Here is a 12,707-nt window from a genome sequence, read left to right on the forward strand (position 1 = left end):
TGCGCACGGGGTTGTGAAAAAGAAAAGTGAGCACGAGTGTTGATCGGCGAACTGCGTCACCAATCAACGTTCGGTGGCTGCTAAATGTGGGCACAGAGGCGGCGCAGAGAGGCGGTGGACGGGGAAAGGGAAGGGGGGATTGGGGTGGATGAAGAGGGATCGGGGATCAACACTTACGGTTGTAGTCTCTCCTTTTCCCTTCCCTATGACAGCACCGCACATTGAGAGATGGTATCTGCCCCCAGGACCAGGAAACCTGTAGCAGAGATAAAAAGGGGGGCGGTACCTCTCTCCTCAGTTTTGGTTTCCTGTTCCTGCAGGCAGATGCCTGTACAGAAATACCTTCGGAGGGATCCCCCTCTGATGTTGGATGGAGACCGAGGTCCGGGAGGCTGCAGCTGGGCGCAGTGGTGCGCGTCTGTGATCCCGGCCATAGGTAGCTGTTTGGCCACGCTTGTCCCCTTCCTGGACTCCCCAGCGGCCGCTCCTGTCGGGAGGCTGGGCCAGGGAACAGGCGTGCCCATCACGACACTGGCGCCGACTGAATGGGTAATGACTTCCGGTCGCGCCGCAAGTCACGTCACACAGCGGAGTGAGAGGGTGTGCTGGACGCTTCCAGGCGGAAGTTGTTCCAGGAGCTCTCACACCGCTCCACTCATAAAAACAAGGCAGCGCACAGTAACCAGCGGTGAGCAGCCTCAAGCATGGCGGACCCCGCTGCAGATGGACGCTTGCCAGAGGAGGACCCACAGCCTGTCGTGGTATTCATGGGTTTGGTGGGTGAGTGCCTTTGTAAGGCGAAGTACACTATTACTGACGGCCCTATCTCATGTTTATATTATAGGGTAAAAAGGCCACCACAGAGCAGAAGATTAGGGTGTGTGCGTTATGCAGGGAAACCCTCCCTAAAATATACGAAAAATGGATCTGTCGGCCATGTTTTGAAAAAACAGTAGCCGAAGAGTCGCCATCCCTACTCCAGAGCATTAAAACCATTATTAGGGATGAGGTGAAGATGTCCGTAAAAGAGCAGTTAATGGAACAAACAATCAGCTCTGAAAAACCCACCCCTCCCCATACCTCTAAAAAAACAAAAAAACAACAAAGCTCTGATATAGACTCAGAGGTAGAGCTGGGAGAATTAACCCCCTCCGAGATATCAGATCTAGACTCATCGGATGAGGAGTGTGGCCACCCTTATTTCTTATCTGAGAATATTGGGGAATTGCTAAAATTGGTTAGGTCCACTATGGGGGTTGAAACGCCGAGGAAACAACGCACGGTACAAGACTTTGTGTTTAGCAATTTAGAGGGAAAAAACGTAAGGTTTTTCCTTTTCATGAAAGCATCCTAAATCTAATTAAAAGAGAGTGGAAAAAAACTAACAAAAAGATGTCAGTACCACAGACACTAAAACGCAAATATCCGTTTGACGAGGAAATTTGTGATAAATGGGAGAAAGCCCCAAGATTAGATGCAGCCATCGCCAGCACATCTAAAGGGGATAGCCTTACCATTTGAGGATATGGGTGCCCTAAAAGACCCTCTTGACAAAAAGGCTGATGCCTTCTTAAAATCCTCTTGGGAGCGTGGTCATTTAATCCAGGGGTTGCCGCCACTTGCACAGCTCGTGCTATGGTCAAGTGGCTGGAGGAATTAACTGAGCAAATTAAAAAATGCCCAAAAGAAAGACTGTTAGAGGCAATACCCTCAATACAGAAAGCGGAAGGTTTTCTAGCGGACGCGTCTTTAGACTCCGTTCGATGTGCTGCCCGTGCATGTGCCCTATCAAACTCAGGGCGTAGGGCATTATGGCTAAAAAACTGGAACGCAGACTTCCAGTCAAAAGTAAAACTTTGTGCAGTCCCTTGTGAGGGTCAGTACCTTTTTGGGAAAACATTAGATGAACTACTGGAAAAGGCTTTGGATAAAAAGAAACTGTTTCCACTTCCTCCCTTCTTTAAACGTCGTTGGGGTGATACTCGCTCGTCCTTTAGAGAACCAGGAAATAGGGGTGGCCATGGACGATCTGATGATCGGTCCATGCGAGGAAGACCCTGGAGGGCCAAGGGTAGCCGAGACCCCAAAGAACATGATCGGGGTCAGTTTTTACCGACCCCTGTTTTGCGATCGCCGGTAATTAACTGTTTACCGGCGGCCGCAAAAAAAAAGCTATGTGTCATTCTCTGTCCTCTGATGTGATCGCACATCAGAGGACAGAGAAATAGGGTGATTCGGGGACCCTGTTATACTTACCGGTGTCCCTGGGTCTTCCTGCGTCCCCTCCTGCCCGCCGGCTTCTTCATCCGGTAAGAAAATGGCGGGCGCATGCTCAGTGCGCCCGCCATGATCTGCCGGCCGGCAGCTAGAGGAGTTGGGGCTAAATTTAGGGTTAGGGTTGGGGCTAAATTTAGGGTTAGGGGGCTAGGGTTGGGCTTCTTTCACACTTGCATCGGTACGGGGCCGTTGCAATGCGTCGGCCCGACGTACCGACGCACGTTGTGAAAATTGTGCACAACGTGGGCAGCAAATGCAGTTTTTCAACACATCCGCTGCCCAGTCTATGTCCTGGGGAGGAGGGGGCGGAGTTACGGCCACGCATGCGTGGTTGGAAATGGCGGACGCGACGTAAAAAAAAGTTACATTGAACGTTTTTTGTGACGACGGTCCGCCAAAACAACGGATCCAGTGCATGACGGACGAGACGTGTGGCCATCCGTCGCGATCCGTCGGCAATACAAGTCTATGGGCAAAAAACGCATCCTGCAGGCACATTTGCAGGATCCGTTTTTGTCCAACACGAAGGATGTCACACGACGCAAGTATGAAAGCAGCCTTAGGGCTAGGGTTACGGCTAAAGTTAGGGTTGGGCTAGGGTTGGGGCTGAAGTTAGGGTTAGGGTTGGGCTAAATTTAGGGTTGGGGCTAAAGTTAGGGCTAGGGTTGCAGCTAAAGTTAGGGTTAGAGTTGGGATTAGGGTTTAGATTAGGGTTGGCATTAGGGTTATTATTATTATTATTTATTTACATAGCACCATTGATTCCATGGTGCTGTACATGAGAAGGGGTTACATACAAGTTACAGATATCACATACAGTAAACAAACTAACAATGACGGACTGATACAGAGGGGCGAGGACCCTGCCCTTGCGGGCTTACATTCTACAGGGTTGGCATTAGGGTTACGCTTGGGATTAGGGTTGGGATTAGGGTTAGGGGTGTATTGGGATTAGGGTTAGGTTTGAGGTTAGGGTTATGGTTAGGGTTGAGATTAGGGTTGTTTTGGGGTTAGGGTTGTGATTATCGTTAGGGTTGTGATCAGGATTATGGATCGGGTTGGGATTAGGGTTAGGGGTGTGTTGGGGTTAGAGATAGAATTGGGCGTTTCCACTGTTTAGGTACATCAGGGGGTCTCCAAACACGACAGCCAATTTTGCACTCAAAAAGTCAAATGGTGCTCCCTCCCTTCTGAGCTCTGCCGTGCGACCAAACAGTGGTTTACCCCTACATGTGGGGCATCAGCGTACTCGGGATAAATTGGACAACAACTTTTGGGGTCCAATTTCTCCTGTTACCCTTGTGAAAATAAAAACTTGGGGGCTAAAAAATCTTTTTTGTGAAAAAAAAAAAAAAATTTTTATTTTCACGACTCTGCATTATAAACTTCTGTGACGCACTTGGGCATTCAAAGTTCTCACCACACATCTAGATAAGTTCCTTGGGGGGTCTAGTTTCCAAAATGGGGTCACTTCTGAGAGGTTTATACTGTTTAGGTACATCAGGGGCTCTGCAAATGCAATATAACGCCCGCAGACCATTCTATCAAAGTCTGCATTCCAAAACTGCGCTCCTTCCCTTCCGAGCTCTGCCATGCGCCCAAACAGTGGTCCCCCCCCCCCCCCACATATGGGGTATCAGCCTACTCAGCATAAATTGCACAATACATTTTGGGGTCCAATTTCTCCTGTTACCCTTGTGAAAGTAAAAATTTGGGGGTGAAAAGATCATTTTTGTTGAAAAAAATATGATTTTTTTTATTTTCATGGCTCTACATTATAAACTTCTGTGAAGCAGTTGGGGGTTCATAGTGCTCACCACACATCTAGATAAGCTCTTTGGGGGGTCTAGTTTCCAAAATAGGGTCACTTGTGGGGGGTTTCTACTGTTTTGGTATATCAGGAGCTCTGCAAATGCAACATGATGCCCGCAGACCATCCCATCAAAGTCTGCATTCCAAGCGGCGTTCCTTCCCTTCTGAGCCCCGATGTGTGCCCAAACAGTGCCCCCCCCCCAAATATGGGGTATCAGCATACTCAGGACAAACTGGTCAACAGATTTTGGGGTCCAATGTCTCCTGTTAACCTTGAGAAAATAAAAAATTGCAGGCTAAAAAATCATTTTTGATGAAAAAAAAAAAAGGATTACTTTCACGGCTCTACTTTACAAATTTCTGTGAAGCACTTGGGGGTTTAAAGTGCTCACCACACATCTAGATAAGTTCCTTAAGGGGTCTAGTTTCCAAAATGGGGTCACTGGTGTGGGGTTTCTACTGTTTAGGCACATCAGGGGCTCTCCAAACGCGACATGGCGTTTGATCTCAATTCCAGCCAATTCTACATTGAAAAAGTAAAACGGCACTCCTTCTCTTCCAAGCTCTGCGGTGCGCCCAAACAGTGGTTTACCCTCACATATGGGGTATCGACGTACTCTGGAGAAATTGCACAACAATTTTTGTGGTCTAATTTCTCCTGTTACCCTTGTAAAAATAAGAATTTGTGGGCAAAAAGATCATTTTTGTGTAAACAAATGCGATTTTTTATTTTCACGGCTCTACGTTATAAACTTCTGTGAAGCACCTGGGGGTTTAAAGTGCTCACCACACATCTAGATAAGTTCCTTAAAGGGTCTAGTTTCCAAAATGGTGTCACTTGTGGAGCGTTTCCACTGTTTAGGCACATCACGGGCTCTCCAAACGCGACATGGTGTCCGATCTCAGTTCCAGCCAATTCTACATTGAAAAAGTAAAACGGCACTCCTTCTCTTCCAAGCTCTGCGGTGCGCCCAATCAGTGGTTTCCCCCACATATGGGGTATCGGCGTATTCAGGAGAGATTGCACAACAAAATTTATGGTTAAATTTCTGTTTTTACACTTGTGAAAATAAAAAAAATGGTTCTGAAGTAAAATGTTTGCAAAAAAAAGTTAAATGTTCATTTTTTCCTTCCACATTGTTTCAGTTCCTGTGAAGCACGTAAAGGGTTAATAAACTTCTTGAATGTGGTTTTGAGCACCTTCAGGGGTGCAGTTTTTAGAATGGTGTCACACTTGGTTATTTTCTACCATATAGACCCCTTAAAATTACTTCAAATGTGATGTGGTCCCTAAAAAAATTGTGTTGTAAAAATGAGAAATTGCTGGTCAACTTTTAACCCTTCTAACTCCCTAACAAAAAAAAATTTGTTTCCAAAATTGTGCTGATGTAAAGTAGACATGTGCGAAATGTTATTTATTATTTATTTGTGACATATCTCTTTGATTTAAGGGCATAAAAATACAAAGTTTGAAAATTGCAAAAATTTAAAATTTTTTGCCATATTTCCGTTTTTTTCATAAATAATCGCAAGTAATATCGAAGAAATGTTACCACTACCATGAAGTACAATATGTCACGAAAAAAACCATCTGAATGAGCGGGATCTGTTAAAGCGTTCCAGAGTTATAACCTCATAAAGTGACAGTGGTCAGAATTGTAAAAATTTGCTCGGTCATTAACCCCTTCCCGACCTTTGACGCATACGCTGCGTCATGAAAGTCGGTGCCATTCCGACCCATGACGCAGCATATGCGTCATGGAATGATCGCGTCCCTGCAGATCGGGTGAAAGGGTTAACTCCCATTTCACCCGATCTGCAGGGACAGGGGGAGTGGTAGTTTAGCCCAGGGGGGGTGCCCCCCCCTCCGTGGCTACGATCGCTCTGATTGGCTGTTGAAAGTGAAACTGCCAATCAGAGCGATTTGTAATATTTCACCTAAAAAACTGGTGAAATATTACAATCCAGCCATGGCCGATGCTGCAATATCATCGGCCATGGCTGGAAACACTTATGTGCACCCACCCCACCCCACCGATCGCCCCCCCAGCCCCCTCCTGATCTGTGGTCCGCTCCCCTCCTTCCTGTGCTCCGCTCCCCTGTCCTCCTGTCCGCTCCCCCGTGCTCCAATCCCACCCCCGTGCTCCAATCAAACACCCCCGCACTCCGATCCCCCCCGCACAGCGATCCCCCCCGTGCTCCGATCCCCCACCCCGTGCTCCAATCCACCCCCCCGTGTTCCGATCCACCCCCCCATGCTCCGATCCACCCCCCCCCCCCCCCGTGCTCCGACTCCCCCCCCCCCCCCCCCCGTGCCCTGATCTCCCCCCCTTATACTTACCCGGCCTACCGGGGTCCGTCCGTCTTCTTTCCTGGGCGCCGCCATCTTCCAAAATGGCGGGCGCATGTGCAGTGCGCCCGCCGAATCTGCCGGCTGTCAGATTCGTTCCAGAGTGTATTTTGATCACTGAGATATAACTTCTCAGTGATCAAAATAAAAAAAATAATAAATGACCCCCCCCCCCCTTTGTCACCCCCAGAGGTAGGGACAATAAAAAAAATAAAGAATTTTTTTTTTCCCACTAAGGTTGGGGTAAGGGGTAGGGTTAGGGGTAGGGTTAGGGCTAGGGTTAGGGTTCGGGATGTGCACACGTATTCTGGTCCTCTGCGGATTTTTCCGCAGAGGATTTGATAAATCCGCAGTGCTAAACCGCTGTGGATTTATCGCGGATTTACCGCGGTTTTTCTGCGCATTTCACTGCGGTTTTACAACTGCGATTTTCTATTGGAGCAGTTGTAAAACTGCTGAGGAATCCGCAGAAAGAAGTGACATGCTGCGGAATGTAAACCGCTGCGTTTCCGTGCAGTTTTTCTGCAGCATGTGTACAGCGATTTTTGGTTCCCATAGGTTTACATTGAACTGTAAACTCATGGGAAACTGCTGCGGATCCGCAGCGTTTTCCGCAGCGTGTGCACATACCTTTAGAATTAGGCTATGTGCACACGGTGCGGATTTCGCTGCGGATTCGCAGCAGTGTTCCATCAGGTTTACAGTACCATGTAAACATATGGAAAACCAAATCCGCTGTGCCCATGGTGCGGAAAATACCGCGCGGGAACGCTGCGTTGTATTTTCCGCAGCATGTCAATTCTTTGTGCGGATTCCGCAGCGTTTTACACCTGTTCCTCAATAGGAATCCGCAGGTGAAATCCGCACAAAAAACACTGGCAATCCGCGGTAAATCCGCAGGTAAAACGCAGTGCCTTTTACCCGCGGATTTTTCAAAAATGGTGCTGAAAAATCTCATACGAATCCGCAACGTGGGCACATAGCCTTAGGGTTAGGGTTGTGGTTAGGGGTGCGTTAGGGTTAGGGGTGTGTTGGGGTTAGGGGTGTGTTGGGGTTAGGGTTGTGATTAGGGTTACGGCTACAGTTGGGATAAGGTTTAGGGGTGTGTTGGAGTTAGAATTGAGGGGTTTCCATTGTTTAGGCACATCAGGGGGTCTCCAAACGCAACATGGCGCCATCATTGATTCCAACCAATCTTGTATTCAAAAAGTCAAATGGTGCTCCCTCACTTCCGAGCCCCGACGTGTGCCCAAACAGTGGTTTACCCCCACATATGGGGTACCAGCATACTCAGGACAAACTGCGCAACAATTACTGGGGTCCAATTTCTCCTGTTACCCTTGAGAAAATAAAAAATTGCTTGCTAAAACATCATTTTTGAGGAAAGAAAAATGATTTTTTATTTTCACGGCTCTGCGTTGTAAACGTCTGTGAAGCACTTGGGGGTTCAAAGTGCTCACCACATATCTAGATAAGTTCCTTTGGGGGTCTAGTTTCCAAAATGGGGTCACTTGTGGGGGTGTCTACTGTTTAGGCACACCAGGGGCTCTGCAAACGCAACGTGACGTCCGCAGACCATTCCATAAAAGTCTGCATTTCAAAAGTCACTACTTCCCTTCTGAGCCCCCACGTGTGCCCAAACAGTGGTTTACCCCCACACATGGGGGTATCAGCGTACTCAGGAGAAACTGGACAACAACTTTTGGGGTCCAATTTCTCCTGTAACCCTTGGGAAAATAAAAAATTCTGAGCTAAAAAATTATTTTTGAGGAAAGAAAACGTATTTATTATTTTCACGGCTCTGCGTTATAAACTTCTGTGAAGCACTTGGGGGTTAAAAGTGCTCACCACATATCTAGATAATTTCATTTTGGGGTCTAGTTTCCGAAATGGGGTCACTTGTGGGGGGTTTCTACTGTTTAGTCACATCAGGGGCTCTGCAAACGCAACGTGACGCCCGTAGAGCATTCCATCAAAGTCTGTATTTCAAAACGTCACTACTTCACTTCCGAGCCCCGGCAAGTGCCCAAATAATAGTTTACCCCCACATATGGGGTATCTCCGTACTCAGGAGAAACTGGACAACAAATTTTGGGGTCAAATTTCTCCTGTTACCCTTGGGAAAATTAAAAAATTCTGGGCTAAAAAATTATTTTTGAGGAAAGAAAACGTATTTATTATTTTCACTGCTCTGTGTTATGAACTTCTGTGAAGCACTTGGGGGTTCAAAGTGCTCACCTCACATCTAGATAAGTTCCTTTCGGGGTCAAGTTTGCAAAATGGGGTCACTTGTGGGGGGTTTCTACTGTTTAGCCACATCAGGGGCTCTGCAAACGCAACGTGACGCCCGCAGAGCATTCCATCAAAGTCTGCATTTCAAAACGTCACTACTTCACTTCCGAGCCCCAGCATGTGCCTAAACAGTGGTTTACCCCCACATATGGGGTATCAGCGTACTCAGGAGAAACTGGACAACAAATATTGGGGTCAAATTTCTCCTGTTACCCTTGGGAAAATAAAAAATTGCGGGCTAAAAAATCATTTTTGAGAAAAGAATTTTTTTTTTTTTTTTCATGGCTCTGCGTTATAAACTTCTGTGAAGCACTTGAGGGTTCAAAGTGCTCACCACACATCTAGATTAGTTCCTTTGGGGGTCTAGTTTCCAAAATGGGGTCATTTGTGGGGGATCTCCAATGTTTAGGCACACAGGAGCTCTCCAGACGCGACATGGTGTCCGCTAATGATTGGAGCTAATTTTCCATTTAAAAAGCCAAATGGCGTGCCTTCCCTTCTGAGCCCTGCCGTGCGCCCAAACAGTGGTTTACCCCCACATATGGGGTATCTGCGTACTCAGGACAAACTGGACAACAACATTTGTTGTCCAATTTCTCCTATTACCATTGGCAAAATAGGAAATTCCAGGCTAAAAAATCATTTTTGAGAAAAGAAAAATTATTTTTTATTTTCATGGCTCTGCATTATAAACTTCTGTGAAGCACCTGGGGGTTTAAAGTGCTCAGTATGCATCTAGATAAGTTCCTTGGGGGGTCTAGTCTCCAAAATGGGGTCACTTGTGGGGGAGCTCCATTGCATAGGCACACAGGGGCGCTCCAAATGCGACATGGTGTCCGCTAACAATTGGAGCTAATTTTCCATTCAAAAAGTCAAAAGGCGCGCCTTCCCTTCCGAGCCCTGCCTTGTGCCCAAACAGTAGTTTACCCCCACATATGAGGTATCGGCGTACTCGGGAGAAATTGCTCATCAAATTTTAGGATCCATTTTATCCTATTGCCCATGTGAAAATGAAAAAATTGAGGCGAAAAGAATTTTTTTGTGAAAAAAAAGTACTTTTTCATTTTTACGGATCAATTTGTGAAGCACCTGAGGGTTTAAAGTGCTCACTAGGCATCTAGATAAGTTCCTTGGGGGGTCCAGTTTCCAAAATGGGGTCACTTGTGGGGGAGCTCCAATGTTTAAGCACACAGGGTCTCTCCAAACGTGACATGGTGTCCGCTAAAGAGTGCAGCCAATTTTTCATTCAAAAAGTCAAATGGCGCTCCTTCCCTTCCAAGCCCTGCCGTGCGCCCAAACAGTGGTTTACCCCCACATATGAGGTATCAGCGTACTCAGGACAAATTGGACAACAACTTTCGTGGTTCAGTTTCTCTTTTTACCATTGGGAAAATAAAAAAATTGTTGCTGAAAGATCATTTTTGTGACTAAAAAGTTAAATGTTCATTTTTTCCTTCCATGTTGCTTCTGCTGCTGTGAAGCACCTGAAGGGTTAATAAACTTCTGGAATGTGGTTTTGTGCACCTTGAGGGGTGCAGTTTTTAGAATGGTGTTACTTTTGGGTATTTTCAGCCATATAGACCCCTCAAACTGACTTCAAATGTGAGGTGGTCCCTAAAAAAAATGGTTTTGTAAATTTCGTTGTAAAAATGAGAAATCGCTTGTCAAATTTTAACCCTTATAACTTCCTAGCAAAAAAAAATTTTGTTTCCAAAATTGTGCTGATGTAAAGTAGACGTGTGGGAAATGTTATTTATTAACTATTTTGTGTCACATAACTCTCTGGTTTAACAGAATAAAAATTCAAAATGTGAAAATTGCGAAATTTTCAAAATTTTCGCCAAATTTCCGTTTTTATCACAAATAAACACAGAATTTATTGACCTAAATTTACCACTAACATGAAGCCCAATATGTCACGAAAAAACAATCTCAGAACCGCTAAGATCCGTTGAAGCGTTCCCGAGTTATTACCTCATAAAGGGACACTGGTCAGAATTGCAAAAAACGGCAAGGTCTTTAAGGTCAAAATAGGCTGGGTCATGAAGGGGTTAAGTACCAAATTGGCTCTGTCACTAAGGGGTTAAAGGGAAAATAAAATCTTGTGGCAGACTTCTTCAGTCGTCATATATTACGCCAGGGAGAGAGGTCCCTGAACCGAGACCTATTTGGGAAAATCTGTGCTATCTGGGGCATGCCAGAGAGATTTGCCACAAGAAAAAACCGACAAGTAAACAGGTAGTACTCCCTCAATTCAAGGGAACACCCAAAAGGGATAGATGCACTGCTACACCAGTGGAAATTTCATCTAGAGTATGCATTTCCTCCAATTCAATTAATTCCGATAGTCCTAAAGAAGATTCGGGATGACAAAGAGCGGATAATCCTTGTAGCACCCTTTTGGTCGAGACGGGCATGGTTGCCATGGCTCAGACGTATGTCTATCTCGGACCCATGGATCCTCCCGGACATACCAAATCTCCTACACCAGGACCCAGTGCTACATCCTCAAGTGCACAGACTTCATCTCACCACCTGGAACTTGAGAGGGGACTACTACTAGCAAAGGTTTTCTCGAACTCTTTAGTAGACACACTGCTCACCAGCAGAAGGAAAGTAACATCGGATAAGTACCAAAAGATATGGGAAAAGTTCCTGGAATTCTCGGGTCGGAAGTTGTCCAATACGAGCCAGAAAGTCCCGGTAAAAGCAATACTGGAATTCCTTCAAAAGGGGCTGGAAAGAGGGTTATCTACTAACACCTTAAAAGTACAAGTCTCTGCCCTGGGTGCATTGTTCGACCAAAAACTTGCAGATCACCCCTGGGTCTACCAGTTCATCCGAGCCTCATTTGCAGCGAGACCCTCAAAATTATTACCTAAGGTGCCTCCTTGGGATCTAAATTTAGTCCTAAATGCCTTAATCTCTCCTCCTTTCAAGCCTCTTGCTTCTATCTCTGAAAAAACCTTAACGTTAAAAACAATACTCCTGGATGCCCTAACGTTGGCTCGGCGTATCTGCGAGCTGCAAGCTATTTCTGTAAATCCTCCATATACTATTTTTTTTGAGGACAGAGTGATCATAAAAACTGATCCAGCCTTCTTTCCAAAGGTCAATTCAAAATATCACAGGGACCAGGAAATAATTTTGCCCTCATTTTGTGTAAATCCAAAATCCCAAGGAGAGCAAGCTTTTCATTGCCTTGATGTAAGACGTTGCCTACTCCAATACATAGAAATGTCAAAATCATGGCGAAAGTCATCAACCCTTTTTGTCTCCTTCCAGGGGGCAAACAGGGGTAAAAAAGCTTCAAAATCAACTATTGCACGGTGGCTTTGTATGGCTATTGCACGGTCTTACTCTTCCTCACGTCAGACTCCCCCACTGGGTATAAGGGCTCACTCAACAAGGGCTGGGCTGAAAGGGCAAATCCGTCTGTAGAACAGATTTGCAAAGCAGCAATATGGTCTTCACCCTCCACTTTCTTCCGCCACTACAGGCTAGACCTAGGGCCCTCAAATCTAGGCTTTGGTAGGAAAGTGTTATCTGCTCTTGTCCCACCCTAGGATTCTATTCTATTTCTTCTTCTCAATCTGCGGTGCTGTCATGGAGAAGGGAAAAAATGATAATTACTTACCGGTAATTTGATTTTCCAGAGCCATGACAGCACCACATTAGTTCCCGCCCTATCTTGGTGATGGTTGTGTGATGCACAAAAAAAAACTCCAATAAACGTAAAAGGTGTATAAAAGTAACCATGCTAAGTAATATACAGGTGTACTAATTTGGCAGTTACCTTACATACTCAAACAAAAACTGAGGAGAGAGGTGCGACCCCCCTCTTTTATCTCTGCTACAGGTTTCCTGTTCCTGGGGGCACATCTCTCAATGTGCGATGCTGTCATGGCTGTGGAAAATCAAATTACCAGTAAGTAATTATAATTTTTCTTCTGTCTTCTTTCTTTAGCAAGAATTG

The sequence above is a fragment of the Ranitomeya imitator genome, chromosome 1 (genome assembly GCF_032444005.1).
Source record: "Ranitomeya imitator isolate aRanImi1 chromosome 1, aRanImi1.pri, whole genome shotgun sequence".
Classification (NCBI taxonomy): Eukaryota; Metazoa; Chordata; class Amphibia; order Anura; family Dendrobatidae; genus Ranitomeya; species Ranitomeya imitator.